The following is a 16,131-nucleotide window of genomic DNA, read 5'->3' as shown; positions in this document are numbered from 1 at the left end:
ATATTCGCCGACAAGGCAAGAGCAAACAAAAAAACTGTATGAAACACAAACAAAAACCAGGCTGCAGACTCTTAGCAAATAATTAAACACTGAGGATATTGTTTTATTACAGTTATTTTATGACAAGAAAGAGTAATACAAGTAATACACAGACACAGAAAATAGCGATAGAGTTATGCTATATTGATTGAAGTATGTTTCATTTTTAATAGCATGTAAAACATGTAGATAGAAGTCTTCATTAAGATGATTTTACTATTCATAGGTTTATGTTTGAGTAAAAATAACATTGTTGTTGTATTCTACAAACTACGGACAAAATTTCTTCCAAATTCCAAATAAAAATTTAGAGCATTTAGAGCATTTATTTGCAGAAAATAAGAAATGGCTCAAATAACCAAAAAATTAAATAATGCAAAGAAACAAGTTCCTATCCTTTTAAGTTTTAAGAGTTCAGAAATCTTCAGAAATATTTGTTGGAATAACCCTGGCTTTTAATCACAGTTTTCATGCATCTTGGCATGTTCTCCTCCACCAGTCTTACACTTTACTTACTGGCTTACTTACTACATTATGACATGTATGTATGAATGAATAAATGAACGAATGACGTTATACATATATATATAGTGCCTTTCTAGACACCCTAGAACATTATGTGATCACGTTTTACACACATTTACACCTAGCACTCATCCACACACACCGATGGGAAGCGGCAGCCAATCCTGCACAGCATACTCTCAACCGGAAACAACCGTCCATCTACCTGCAGGACTGCACCGTCCATATACGGGCTTATACACACACACAACACACACACACACACACACACACACAAGGAGAACATGAAAACTCCACCCAGATAGGGACTCGAATGTGCTAACCACTAAGCCACTCTGCCCCCAATGTACAACATTCACAATGTACAATTCCTCATTAAAATGCTTCTGAATCATTGAATCATATAAACCAATTCATTTTTTTTTAAGATATGCTGTGCTGTCTCTACAACCAGTATCTTAAATAAGTAGATATCTGGAGGCTCCCGCTCCGAGCTCCAAGTTAAATCAGCACCACAGGGGTTCTTGATGTAAGCCGTGTGGAGGAGCTCGTTTTGTTCATTTAAAAGCTTTACTTTTCCTTTCGTCTTTACTGGAAAACGTGTAAGAAGAAAGAATGCAGGCATATAATTAATTGACTTAATTAAGGAAGTGAGACAGAAACATTTTCATCATTACAGTGCTGAGAACAGCGCACTACTACCTCATAAATTAAGCAGCATTGTTTCTACACTGTCGACACCAGTGACAAAAACAGGCCTCTTTCACCTCTGAAATCCTGATTTAATCTCAGCTCGGGACTCGAGAACAAGATTTGATCCACTGCTACACTAAACACACCACTGCTGTAATGTGAGGTGGAGCTGCTAATGCTGTGTGTGTGTGTGTGTGTGTGTGTGTGATGCAATGTGATATGTTGTTACAGGAGCCATCTGCAGCGTGTTGTTTTTTTTTTTTGAGGGAATCTCACAAGTGTGAGCTTACTTAATATGATAAAGATAATGATAGATTCTAAACAAATCACTTTTTTTTTTCCTCAGCCAATAGAAACAGGTATCAGAAGATACTGTATATCATAATGCTACTGTACTTACAGAAGTGAGCAAACATGCAGGATGTCTCGTTTTAAAGCTTGGTAAAACTAAAGTATACAGCTTCATACATAAAATACACTGTGTAAAAAGCAGCCGTGGCACACTGCCACACCACTATCACACATTTCTGTGAAATACTGTATGTCTGATGTCGGAATTTTGTAGGGTAAGATTTTTTTACATATTTTACATAAATTTTAATTCCAAATTCTGATTACCTCAAAGCAGCATTTACTTCGGCACACTGGAGTTTTCCTCTTGTGTTAATGATATAACTTACAGAGGCTCTTGATCAGGGACGTGCACAGGAATCTTGAAGGGCAGTTGCTCTAACCTGAAGAAAGGGCACCGGGCACCACCAAAAAAAAAAAAAAAAAAAAGTCTCTCTCTCCTGAATTCGTCTCTTTTCCGTGGGCATTTCGAATTTTCTGCATTCTGCATTATTCTGCATGAAAAATTCGAATAGTGCTTTATGTCCGTCATTCGTCTTGCTTGATAAAATGAAACGTTATCAGCTGCATGTAACTTAGTTTGGTTAGCCTCCCACAAAACAACCTGAGCCATGTAAAACGTTGACTGCAAGCTAACTGGCTGACGGGTTTTTTTTGCTACCTAAACGTGGAACAGTAGGCACTGTCAGATTATTTAGGATAACTAAACGTCCTAAACTCGACGACATCGGATTTTAGAGAAGTTGATTGTGATCATATCTTGTAATACTGTGAAGGCTACATTTCAAGCTCACCTTCAGGGCAGTCGCTCTACTCCCACGGCATCTTCAACGGGTCTGAAGCGCCGCCCGGTCGTGTGCACTGCTTTTTTTTCCTTTTCTTGTGAAGCGTGCTGCGTGTCCCCCGCTACGCCCGCGCCCCTCCCTTTTGCCTCTCTCGAGGTGTCTGAATCTGAATGACTGACTCTGAAAACTTTGTTTTACGAAAAACTTCAATCAAAATTACGAATTATAAAGAAAATCTTGTTGAAATATGAAATCATATTTGCCTATATTATTTTTCCCCTCCATCAGAAGGGCAATATCAGCCAAGGGCGGCAAAAGGGCAGTTGCCCAAGCACATTAGGCCATAGCGTCTGCACGTCACTGTTCTTGACAACATGAAACGCCTAATGCTAATCATACACTAGACGACTCTGAAAAGTCTCTGAAAATAATTTTAATACACTAAAATCACAGGCTAATACTTTGCATAGACTGGAGATCTTGCAGGGTCACTATTCTCTCTGAGATTAACAGGCAGAAAAGGTGTTTAACAATGAAGCAGAAACAGAAGCACCTTTTGCCACAGCTGCCTTTGTGTGTGCAGTGATTTGTTCACAAAAAAATAAAAAAAAACCGAAAATAAAAAAAGACAAGACACCGCAGAGTGTGCAGAATGTACTGTGTCCAAGGTCCTTGCCTTGCGGCTTCCTGTAGCTTTCCTATTGGTTGTTGACTCTGTTCACATCACTTTTTGCATGAGCCAAGTCTCAAGATGATTTTATCCCAATACTGGAAATTTGTCTGCGACAGTGAAATTGCTTCAAAATCGCTTGGTGTAAGGTCGACATAAGATGATAAAATGGATTCATGGGAAATTAAACAATGTGGTAAAGCTCCGTTCAGCCAATAGGACCTTCCTAGGCAAATTGTTTGTTTTAATCATTTAAAAAGCATTATTCATGAATATTTTTGGTATTGAACAGATGATTATAGAAATCCCTGCAAAATGTTTCTCTGAAGAAGAGACTGTTTATTGAAGAATCAGTGATTTTCTATCACAGCTAACACAGTATCTATTACATAGTGTAATACTAAAATACTAAATAAACAAACAAGCAAACAAAACATCTTGGAGACATTGTTCAAAGCAGATGCATGTAAGAGATGCAGAAAAGAAAATGAACAAAGAGCCCTTGAATAATTAATTATACGATAAATAAAGCTTCTGTCAACAAAAAAGTGCAGAAATATAAATGTGCTGCAAATAATAGCCTGACGCATGTTAATGTAATGGTGTTTATATTGATTTTTCCACCGCATATAAATAAACACATTGTTTATTGCAGTAATTCTTCAGATCTAAATGCGGAGATGGGAGCCGCAAAACGCTTCGGCCCCGGGGCCTTATGAGATCATGATCCATATCTGCCTGCAACTCAGTGTATGTATGCTGTACACTGAAAAAAAATATGGAGTAGGATATAAAAAAAAAATTAACAGAGCATATATTTAAGTAATATTTACTCATTTTTCTCAGTGTATTTAACAACAAATTTATGTACTCAATTGGATTTTACTCAGTGTATCTTAGTAGATTTTACTACAACAATGTAGCACCATATTTTTCCATTGCTTTTATTATTTATTTAACAGTAATGTAGTAGTAGTCATTTTAAAACTCTTTAGTAATGCCTACCTGCCAAATATTTTATTTATTGTAGTATTAATATCTGTAGGTGTTAATAAAAAAACACAGATTTGATGTAACAAACTTTACAACATGTTTTATAACAACTTAAAAATGTTTTATTGTTTTGCACCAATAAAGTAATGCACTTTCGTTTACTTATCTAAAAAAATAACATAGTAAAATTAACAAGATAAGGACAAATCTATAATTTAATTAGATATTCAAGCATGTTACTAAGTCTTACTTGCTACACTCAAGAACACAAAAATACAAACAAACAAAAAATATAAATATATTCAAAATATCAGAGAGAGTTAGAAAACTTGCGTGCTGCTTCCATGGGTTCTTGGCAAACTGGTAAATGATGCAACTTCCGGTCTTTGAATTGGTTTCAACATAAAAGTCCCAAAGTAGTAGTTTCTTGAAAATGGAGATTGTCGGACAAAGTTTGCTTGGATATTACAATGGTAATAAAATTACAAATGCTTTGCAATTTTGTACAGGACTAAAACACACTAAACACTTAACAAAAATCGTGCCAAATATAGATATATATAGATAATTGTTTCTAGTAATTTAAACCGTTGAACATGGGGTAAAAATCGTCAACAAAAAATGTTTGGTGCACGTCTTGCTGGCGCATCTGTGACCAAGACAGCAAGTCTTTGTGATGTATCAAGAGCCACGGTATCCAGGGTAATGTCAGCATACCACCAAGAAGGACCAACCACATCCAACAGGATTAACTGTGGATGCAAGAGGAAGCTGTCTGAAACCTCAGCTCTCCTGTTTCCACCAGAACTGTCCGTCAGGATAATAAATTATTGTGGTCTAAAACCAGGTATTTCAGTTTTATTGTCCAACCCCTGAATATTTATGTGTAACTAGACTGTACTAGATTATTCTTGTAGATAGTACTTAAAATAAACTTAACTATATTTACTCTACACTATCCTATCCTACTCTATCAGACACAGCAGATTCATTTGACAGAATGTTTCCTCTCAGTGTTCCTATATGACTCGACACGAGTGTGAGGACATGAAGGCGTATGGGAGTACAGCTCGTTAAGCATATGGTGAGTGTTGTAGTGCTTGCTGTGTGAGCTGGAGTGAACTCTGCCTGTCAGTCCGGATGAGAGTGGAGAGGCAGGGAAGCCTAGAAAGTCCTATCAAACCTCTATCACACATGTAGACAGATAAATGTGCATCAACACTCCGTCCCCACACTGCCTCCCAGCATTACTGCTGTGCTCCAGCATATATACTACCAAAGAGGTGTTACCTGATGATATCAATCATATTACACCCAAATTACACCAGAGAAAAAAGAACAGAGGGAGATAAGGGAAGAGATGGAGGGGTGCTTGGTGAATCTACCTCCATTCCACAGTAGTGATAGTACGTCATTTAAGCTGACTAGAAGAACTAAAAGATTGTCCACCTTACAGTAACTCTGTATTTAAACCTCCATCTACAGTAAGAAGTTTATTGGTTCAAGGTCAGTGTTAATGAAGACGTTTAGCACAAAAAAAAATCTAATTAATGCAATTTTCTCACTGATCACAGCTGGACCATGAATGTTCATAATCGGGTCAGCCGTGCTTGACTTTAATTAGCCCACTAAAAGACGCTGCCACTGATAAGTTGGCTTGTAAACTGATATCGTTTCATTTCTCCTGCCTGTACACTGCAGATTTTAGTTACGGCTGACCTCCATTTGTCCCTTAAACAACAAACATTGTCCTACAAAGAAAAGAGAAGTCCTAATCTACAAAAAGAATGAAAGAAAACTTTCCAACAACTAGTTCTAGCCAAAGTGTAGATGCCTCAGTAAGTCGTCTTTTCACATATTACATCTGTTTTGTGCTTACTCATTTTTAACTTTGTGTTAAAGCCCAACAGAACACATTTTGATACATTGAATTTGTCCCTTTTTTTGCCATCAAACACTCATCTAGCGGTGTCCTACCTGAAGAGAAATGAGAACAGACCTTTATCTGTGGAGCTCCTGCTGCTGTTCCTCAATGTATTAGCGTTTTTATCAAAGTAAAATAAAAAAACAACAGCAAACAGCAATTATTCACTCAGAAAAGACACCCTTTCTGTATAGTAATACTCTAGCTTAAAGTATAATGTTAATGCACACTAAACTGAATGTATTTTTTAACTAGAGAAAGAAGGGAATTATGGCTGATTTAAATACTGTAATGCCTCTAATGGGTTTAATTATAACAAAGTGTAAATTGATATTAAACTTGTACACTTGTTCAATAGACCTTTTAAGAAATGTTTTCTTTGAATACTTAAACATTTTGTGTTTTAGGTCAATTTATAGTGTTTATAGAACTATTTAAAATATTAGTTTTAAAAAAGAAGCCATGCTAAATTTGCTGGTGTATCTCTTTTGTTTACGTTCTTCAGCTGTTTTTCTGATAATGCAGTCTGATTCATTTACATATTGTTTAATTTCGTGGAACAAAGTGAACCCAATAGTAATCAATGCCTTTATTTAAGGCCTTATTGATTTATATTATAAGTCACAAACATATATAAAAGCCCAGTCTTGCAAAAAAATAAAAAATAAATAAAAATAAATAAATAAAAATAAAAATATATAAATAAATATATAATAAAAAGAATAAAAATACTGTGATATACATTTTTGGAGATCCTGAGGAGACAAATAACTAGAACCTAACTAGAAAGAAGCACAGACTCAGAAGCTTTAAATACTGTGCAGTCAGTCAACCAGGACTTTGGTTTGGTGTCTGGAGCTTGCTTGTTTAGTATTATATGTTATATCTATGTTGTGGATATGAGGCTAATGTAGCTACCAATTAATGAAATAAAATAGGGCATTTAGTATCAGGCAGACTGCATATTTAAGTCATTTAAGTCACACGCCTACCTCTATCTGCACTGGGAGGTAAAGTAATCTCAAGTACTCAAGTAATGTACACTGAAAAAAATGGTGTGCTTGATCTACTTAAAAAAATCATGTCAACTTTTTGCATCAGATAATTAGGTAGATCAAACAAGAGTAGTCATTGTATTTACTACTTAATTTTCTCCAGTAGTGCTAACTTACTTTTTCAAATAGTAACAACTTAATTTTCTCCAGTAGGGCTAACATATTTTTCAACTTAAAAGAGTCCATTGACACGACATGGGAAATTTAAGTATTGTCAACTTAATTTTCTCTTGTACACTGCTGCCTTAAAAAGCTGAGTTAACTCAACTTAAGTGTTTAATTTGTCCTTTTAAAAAATATATATTTTTTATTTATTTAATATAAATATAAATAAATTATATCAAGGAAAACATACACAATGTCTTTTGTATTTTGAACAAATGTGGAGTAATTAAAAACTATATATATATTCATGTAAAGGTAGAAACACATTTTTTTTGTTGTTCATATAACAGATTTAATTACGTTATATTTACTAACAATTATTTATTTTCAGTGTAGTTTCTGATACTTTATTACATGCATTTATCAACCAATGTGTAACAATAAAATGATGTTTTATTCTATGTTATATGCATTTGTACCTGTTTTAAATAGCTTTACAATACTGTTATCTACATTAGTTTTGTAGCTACCAGTTTGCTAGTTGCTTGTGTCTGTCCCTCTCAACACAAAGGCTGAAATGAAATAAAAGCCAACTGTTGGGCTACCAGTCTGAGCAGCATGAGCTGTCACAACATTAGCAAAAGGTCAGTCCAATCCCAGTCAAAACAACAGGTTGAGGAACAGAGCAGACACTCCACCACGTCAGCAAAGCTTTCACAGGTAACACTGTTCCCCACTCAGCTGAAAATGCCACAACTCAGAAGAGTATACTTGGAAAGTAATGACGATGGCCCACTTACTGTTACTTTACAGGACATTAGCAAGATTGCAGACACTTTTTGGCACTGGAAAGTGTTTTGGGGGCCAGACGGTGACAAAATGTCATGAGCCAGGCTGGACTTGGGTTACAGCAAGTGTTCTGTGGGCCTGATGTTGACCAAATATCATGAACCGAGCTGTGAGTGCTGATCTATTATATACAGCTCTAGAAAACATGAAGAAAGCACTACAGTTTCTGAATCAGTTTCTCTGATTTTGCTATTTATAGGTAAATGTTTGAGTAAAATGAACATTATTGTTTTATTCTGTAAACTACGGAAAACGTTTCTCCCAAATTCCACATAAAATATGGTCATTTAGAGCATTTATTTGTAGAAAATGAGAAATGGTTAAAATAACAAAAAAGATGCAGAGCTTTCAGACCTTAAATAATACAAAGAAAATAATATTCATTCATATTCATAAAGTTTTAAAAAATCAATATTTGTATCAATATTTGGTGAAATGACCCTGGTTTTAATCACAGTTTTTTATGCATATTGGCATGTTCTCCTCCACCAGTCTTACACACTGCTTTTGGATAATTTTATGCCACTCCTGCTGCAAAAATTCAAGCAGTTCAGCTTGGTTTGATGGCTTGCGATCACCCGTCTTCCTCTTGATTATATTCCAGAGGTTTTCAATTTGGTAAAAACAAAGAAACTCATCATTTTAAAGTGGTCTCTTATTTTTTTTCCAGAGCTGTATATTTCCCATTTGGTGATTGATATTTATCCCATTCCAATTTGACCTAGATGTCTGGCTAAGACAAGGTGGACCTGTGGCTGAGCAGAGTCAACCAGACTCACCTTGAGTTAACGCCATCATTCAAGGTCAAATGTGGCTCATGCACATGGAATGGTCCTGATTTGGAACACTTTTGGCCTATAAGATGCCTGACATTTGTCACATTTAACATGAAGGAAAGGTCAATTTTTCCAGCCCCAATTTGGTCCAGAACAACTACCCACATCTGGATAAAACTTGCCAGAAATCGGGTTCACAAAATGTAGACCTGTTGCTGGGTTGACACAGCCAGACTCACCAAATGTGGGCCACAACAGATGAGCATAAAAAAACAAAAACATTATTGATATCTGGAAAACAAACCCCAATGCATCTTGTGTACAAATTACACAGATGCTCTAAGGAGAAATGCGATTGGAAGATTGATCCTGCTCAACCACATGTGAATAAAAAAATCATTACTGATCTATAAACATTCAGCGTAGGCCAGAGAGACCAGCACATAAATCAAATACTGACTTTTCTCCATTAACAACCTACTGAAATAGCAAAAGGTAACTTTACACTAAGTCACTCTTACACACCAAAATTACACACCATAGAACGTTGATTAATTTAGAGATATTTAAAAGGCCTAGATGTGGTACATAATGCTCTTGTCATGGTGCAGTCTCTAAAGAAAAGAAACGTACACTACCAGACATAGGTTTTATAATAACCCTTTTTTTTTTACTTCTGTAAGGCCCAGAAAAGCTACTTTTTTATGTTCTATTATTACTGCACTTCACCTGTCAGTCTCTAATCTTTTTACTGCTGAAACTAAGACTAAGACAAGATGTTGCCATGTGGTTCAGCCAGACCTCTTTCTCTTTTTCTACAGTTTACACCTTCATCTGTATTTCCTCAAAATAAAGACTTTTAATTTCCCCACCCATTCAGCTGCTAGTCAGCTGTATATACCTATATCACTAGCAATGCTTCAACACCAATAGGGTATAGACTAGCACATGCCTCCTCCGATACATGTGAAGTCACTAACCGGTTCTTTTTGAACTGCTGCTGATGCATCATTGCTGATTATCATCATCACAGCGCACACGGAGGAAAGCACAGCGACTCGGTTCTGATACATCAGCTCACAGATGCCTTGTGCTGAGAATCATCACCCTTAGGAGTGATGTGGGGAGAGAGCGCCATCTACCCACCCAGAGAGAACAAGCCCAATTGTTCTGTCTCAGGCATGACCGGCATTCAAACCAGCGATCTCCCAATCATAGTGGCAAAGTTTAGCTGGCTAAACATTATTGCTGGTCAATCAGGTTGCCAACACTGGTAATTAACAGACATGCCCACAAAGCAAACAAGTTTCACTAAGCAACTTAAATTACTCCAAAACATTAGATATTAAATATAGATACAAATAAACACAACAAAATTAATTTAGTCATTTTACAGACACAACTATGCATACGTAGACACAACTTTGTCCTCTTAATTTTTTTTTTATATTTAAATTGTAAAAATGGTTTATCAGTAAAATATTATCAATTAGTACTTTTTTGTGATGATTAAGTAAAGTAATGTAACTGGTTTCATTTAATTCATTTAAACGTTTAAAAAAACATTTAAAACTTCTGTATCACTTTATTGGATGGTCCATTTTAGATGCCTCATAGATGCTTACCAAACATCAATTTAACATTTAACTGTATGGCTGTTAAATGCAATTTAACCCTGAAGCTAAATGTAAATGATTCTCTGTGGACCCAAACCTCAACCATGAGTCAACCCTATAAACCTAAAGCTTAACCTAAACCTTAAATCCAACCCCAAACCTAGCCTTAAAATATTAAGATTAGAGTTATTACTTTAAAATTAGAATAATTTACATTCACCTTAACATTTAGCCTTACAATATTACGATTAGAGTTTGGGTTAGAGCTGGGTGTAGGGTAATTTACTTTCACCTTAAACTTTAGTTGCATTTAATAGTTGAATGTTAGTTGAATGTTAATTAAGCATTAATAAGGGCATATACAATAGACCATCCAAATAAAGTGATACTAAAATTTTTAATGTTTTTTAAAGGTTTGAAATGATGTAAAATATATATCTTACATCATTTCAAACCATTAAAAAACATTTAAATGTATTGTCTTATTGTCTTATTTGACTGGCTTTTCAATGTATTTCATTGTATTTACTTGAATTGCATTAAACCAGTTACATGACTTTACTTAATCACAACTTAAAGAAAATAATAAATGATAATATTATACTGCTAAACCTTTTTTTTTTTTACAATGTAAGCATCACAAAAAACTTACCAACACTCATCATTACCATGCAACAAGAATGCAGAATCTTTTTTCATAATAAATGCAGCAGGTTTACGTTGATGTTCTGGTATAACTAATGGAACATGATTTAACCCATTAAGAAAAACAATTGCTAACATTCAAGTTTACGAATATTTATAGCTTATATTCGTAGGCCTTTTGAAGGCATTATAATGTGTCTTATAAACATAAAATTTATAGAAAGTGTTACAAAACCTTTTTTTTCTTATTTGTTGGATAAAACGCTGGAAAAAAACGCCACTCAGAGAGGCAAAGTGTCCCTAAATGTCAGACAGGCAGTGTAGATACATGTATAGATATATTTATGAAAGGAATACGACCTAAAAGGTGAAACTGCTGAACAGGGATAAGTGTGTGTGTGTAAGAAGAATGCGATGACCTCAGGCTCTTTGATTTAGGAAGGTAGTTTGAAGGAAGCAGAGCTTGTGCTCAGAGGGAAAGTCTCACAGCGGGGACGGTGAGAAGCGAGGCTGTTGTTGTATAAAGCAGCAGACAGTGTGAAGTTTTGTTGGAGATGTGTATCACAAAGCAGAGCAGGTGTGGAGGAAACATGATGTGATCCTGAAGAAGCAGGCTACAAAGTGTGTGTGCGCTCTCTTCTGAGGCTGCGCTCAGAGCAAGAATGCAGTGTGTGTGTGTGTGTGTGTGTGTGTGTGTTAAAAATTGATCTAAAATGTGGAAAGTGAAATATTAAACACAACCTCATGCAGAAACTACAGCTGAGGAGCCACAGTGTCTTAAAGATGCTGTATGCTGTTTTTTCACCTTCTTTTCCAACATTCATCCCTCTATTCCCTCTTCACTCTTTTGCCTGTCTTTCACAATTTCTGTCTCTATCTCTCTCTCTCTCTCTCTCTCTCCCTCTTCTCTCTCTATTTCTCTCCAGCCGCAGTCGCAACAGGTGACATCTGGTCGTCATGGCAACAGTTCCCAGGCTTCCTCGAGCCTTGGGCAGAAAAGGAGCCGGCCGGCCTTCAGGAAAGAGAGAGAACTACGGGTAATACAAAAGAGAGAGAGAGAGAGAGAGAGAGAGAGAAGGAGGGGACTGGGAATGCTTCATTTGAATGGATGTGTCTGGAAAAGTCAGTACAGAGGCAGAGCGTGAATGTGAGGAAATGTGCACGTGTGTGTGTGTGTGTGTCTGTGTGTTTCTGAGGCTGGCAGAAAGAGTGGCGGAGAGGTCAAAGGCCCCGCCCCCAAACCAGCACATCAGTGACACGGCTCAGCCCAGAAATCCCAGCACAGTGCTGGAGAAATCAGCCGGAAACCAAACCAGTGACTAGGCCTGTCAAGATTTTGGGAATGATATTTTGTTCCAGAAATGATTGTGAAAAACGATATTGGCATTTTTAGACCACTAATTTAGCACTGATAAAATGATAACATCATGTCATAATAAAGGAAAGAACCCTATTAAAGACAATAAACTTTTCATTGCTGTTCACACATCTAATTTTGCAAAGAGTGGAGAAAGGGGAACCGCGGGTCTGCCCCACACCATAACATTCAGCCCCGGTCTGTCCCAGCTGGCCCACGTTGAACCGGCATAAACACCCTGCCTGAGCCTTCATTCTGATAGTAAGATCTTTATATCTATCTGTCTATCTGTCTGTCTGCCTGTATGTTTATCTCTCTGTCTGTCTGTCTGTCAATCTGCTTATTGTATTTGACATGGCATTGCAACAGTTTAAAGTTCTTAGCTTCAGTTGTGACTAAGGTGACTTAGCTTCTTCTGCTATGCTAGCTAGCTATTCTACTGTGATAAACTTTGGGTGTTGAGGTTGGGGGTGTTTGCAAGTTATTTGACTCCTGCAAAAACCTTAAAACAGCCCTGAGAATAGTAACCCAACAAGAAATATCCTCAGGAAAATTAATACTATGAATGCAAGCCACTTTACTACCACTGTCTTGTCTTTAAAGTCTTTAGTTTTGTGAAGTGTTGAGGAAATTGCGTTGATCTGGACTAGAAGTTAGATCGGGCCCAAAATATCCGACCCGACCCAGCCTGAGCCCGTGCACGTTCTGCCCGAGCCCGACCCAACCCGAACCATAAACTGTCATTATGAACCCGAGCCCGACCCGACCCGCCCCACAAACTGTCTGTTTTCGGGCTGTTTGAATTAGCGAAATATGATCAGAATTATGTTAATTAACACTGTAACATAGAAGCATAGAACTATTATTTAATTACAATGATTTTTAAGAACAGCTAAACACAGTGCTGCAAACGCGGAGGAGTTCACGTGCGAGAGAGAGAGAGACAGAGAGAGACACAAAGACAGAGAGACAGAGAGAGACACATAGAGAGAGAGATTTGCGTGTTCTCGTGTGAGCTACTCACAGGTTAAAGTTCTCTTTTATCTCCTCGTGTTTTCTGTCGTATTTTGCGGCTAGCGCGAGCGCTTACAACTAACACAGCGGACCGCGAGGTGCTGCCGCGCTTGTGCCGAATCCGCTGCTGAATCCGACTCCCGCTTCGCAGACAGAATCGGCACAACACTGAAAACAGCGCTTATAAATAAATTAGTTTAGTTTCACTTTCAGTTTTCGTTATTTTCGTTATTTTATTTAAAAATAAAAATATAATTAAAAAACAGACGCCTACATCTCAGACTATTTTCTGGAGTCCGACCCGACCCGGCCCGAGGAATGTGGTGGGAAATCTCGGCCCGAACCAACCCTGGTCGGGCCTCGGGTCAGGTCGGGTTCGGGCAGAGAATCTAAGCTCTAATCTGGACTAAACATGTTTTAAAACACTAGGCCTCTCCATCCATAGACATATAGTTGGAGTACCACCGAAAGGATCAGGTGATTCTATGGTATCTACACACCACAATTAGTGTGTTAGTGCAAAACTTCCTCCTGGCCAGACTCTCAGATTTATTCCAGCTTTTGAAACAGCAGTAAACACTGAGGCACATCACACAGAATAGGAGATGAAGCCACAAAGCGTTTAAGTGGGGAGAGTAGAGCGCGCGCACACACACACACACACACTCAATCACACAGATCAGATGCTAAAGCAACAGAAGCGCTTTCTCAATAAAGCCAATTAAAGCCCTCCTGCCCTCCCTCACTCTCTTATTACCTGTGATTAGTGCCTCTTACCTTAAAACTGAAGGGCAGGAGCGGGGGAACGGGCATCCACAGGTGTGAATGAAGGAAAGAGCTAAAGAAGAATGTTTTTTTTCCTGCAGGTGAGAGACTCGAACAGCCACATGCTGATATAGTCCCACCTCTGAGGTTCACGTACACACACTCTACTAACAGATCTGATAGGCCTACTGTTGCACCAATAAACATTCCTGTGTATTGGATTTGTGGAGTAATACTCCACAGTCCCACGTACACACATACACACACCCTTCCCCACACTCATACACACACTTGTCTTGTCATGCAGAAGATACTTGCGTGGAGAGAGAGTGATAGGTATGTTGATAAGCACTGTTTTCTAAGTGGTGTTGACAATAAGAGTGTAAGTGTGTAAGGAAGACAATGCCTCGTAAAACACAGAACACAGTCAGCGTGGAGTTAAAAGCAATGTAAAACAAAGGTGACTGAACAAGAGAAAACAATGAGAAACAGCCAATTTGTAATTTATTTATTTTTCATTTTTTATTTGTGGTAATCTCAGCAGGGAGATTAGCTTGGTATGTGAAATATGATGAAAACACACTGGTAATCAGTAGTGGGAAGGATTTCATCATTCATCATCATTACTGTGTAAAGGTTCAGATCTATCCCTGATCTGTCTGAAATCTGTTTATGACTGAGGCTTTTGCTCCTATATCGTAGCTATTAGCCTACTGCTTTAAATTAAGTTGTGCCATTAAATGATTATTAGAGCTAACTAACAAATACAGTAACCATATACCAATTTCTTTCTTAGAGAGAAATAACTAGCCTTTACTAGTCAATGTTATTCTATTTCAAACCAAAAAGTGCTGTTAGATTTCACATAACACAACAAAAACAAATTCATATTCATTTAATAACAACGATGTATAACAATGTATAAGAGTTCAGAGATCCATATTTGGTGGAATAACTCTTTTAATCTCTTTTAATTACAGCTTTCGTGCATTTTAGCATGCTCCCAAAAGCAGCGTGAAAGACTGGTGGAAAGCTGTGATAAAAAATTAGTTCTTCTACCAAATACTGATTTTTTTTAACTCTGTCTGCATTAATGTATTAGTAGTATTGTTGTTTCTAAATGAAAAATGAATGCAATTCAGGACTGAAAGCATTTTTTTGTTATTTTCACTTTTTCTCGTTTTCGGCTTATATATATTTTTGAAAAAAAGACCACTACAGTTTCTGAATCAATTTCTCTAATTTTTCTATTTATAGGTATATGTTTGAGTAAAATGAACATTGTTGTTTTATTCTATAAACTACAGACAACATTTCTCCCAAATTCCAAATAAAAGAAAATATAAAGATATTGTCATTTAGAGCATTTATTTGCAGTAAATGAGAAATGGCTGAAATAACTAAGAAGATGCAGAGCTTTTAGACCTCAAATAATACAAAGAAAACAAGTTCATATTCATTAAGTTGAAAGAGTTCAGAAATCAATATTTAGTGAGATAACCCTTGTTTTTAATCACAGTTTAAATGCATCTTGGCATGTTCTCCTCCACCAGTCTTGCACACTGCTTTTGGATAATTTTATACCACTTCTGGTGCAAAAATTCAAGCAGTTCAGTTTGGTTTGATGGCTTGTGATCATCCATCTTCTTGATTATATTCCAGAGGTTTTGGAATTTGGTAAAATCAAGGACAAACATCATCATTAAGTGGTCTCTTATTTTTTCCAGAGCTGTATATGTAAAAACAAAACTTGGATCAAATAAACGGATGATTCAGAGGCAGAAATGCCAGAGCTTTGTAAGGTGTAGTGGTGATGATGACAGTTTTTACTACAGTATTTCATCAGTGATCAATTATTTGAACTGCATGTCAAATGTGATCTGCATTGTTTTATCTGTTTCTACATGTAATACACTTAAGTAATATACAGAAGATCATTAGAGGTGCCTAAAACAGTCAGCAGCCAATT

General features: G+C 36.8%; 1 protein-coding gene across 8 annotated transcripts in view; it reads right to left on the bottom strand.

Annotated features, from left to right (window-relative positions):
* Positions 1-16,131, bottom strand: part of anks1b (ankyrin repeat and sterile alpha motif domain containing 1B) — a 441,679-nt gene that overhangs the window by 154,211 nt on the left and 271,337 nt on the right. The gene's annotated exons all lie outside the window — the stretch shown is intronic.

This window comes from Astyanax mexicanus, chromosome 2 (genome assembly GCF_023375975.1).
Source record: "Astyanax mexicanus isolate ESR-SI-001 chromosome 2, AstMex3_surface, whole genome shotgun sequence".
In the NCBI taxonomy this organism is placed as follows: Eukaryota; Metazoa; Chordata; class Actinopteri; order Characiformes; family Acestrorhamphidae; genus Astyanax; species Astyanax mexicanus.
This window is presented reverse-complemented; position numbering and strand designations above follow the sequence as displayed.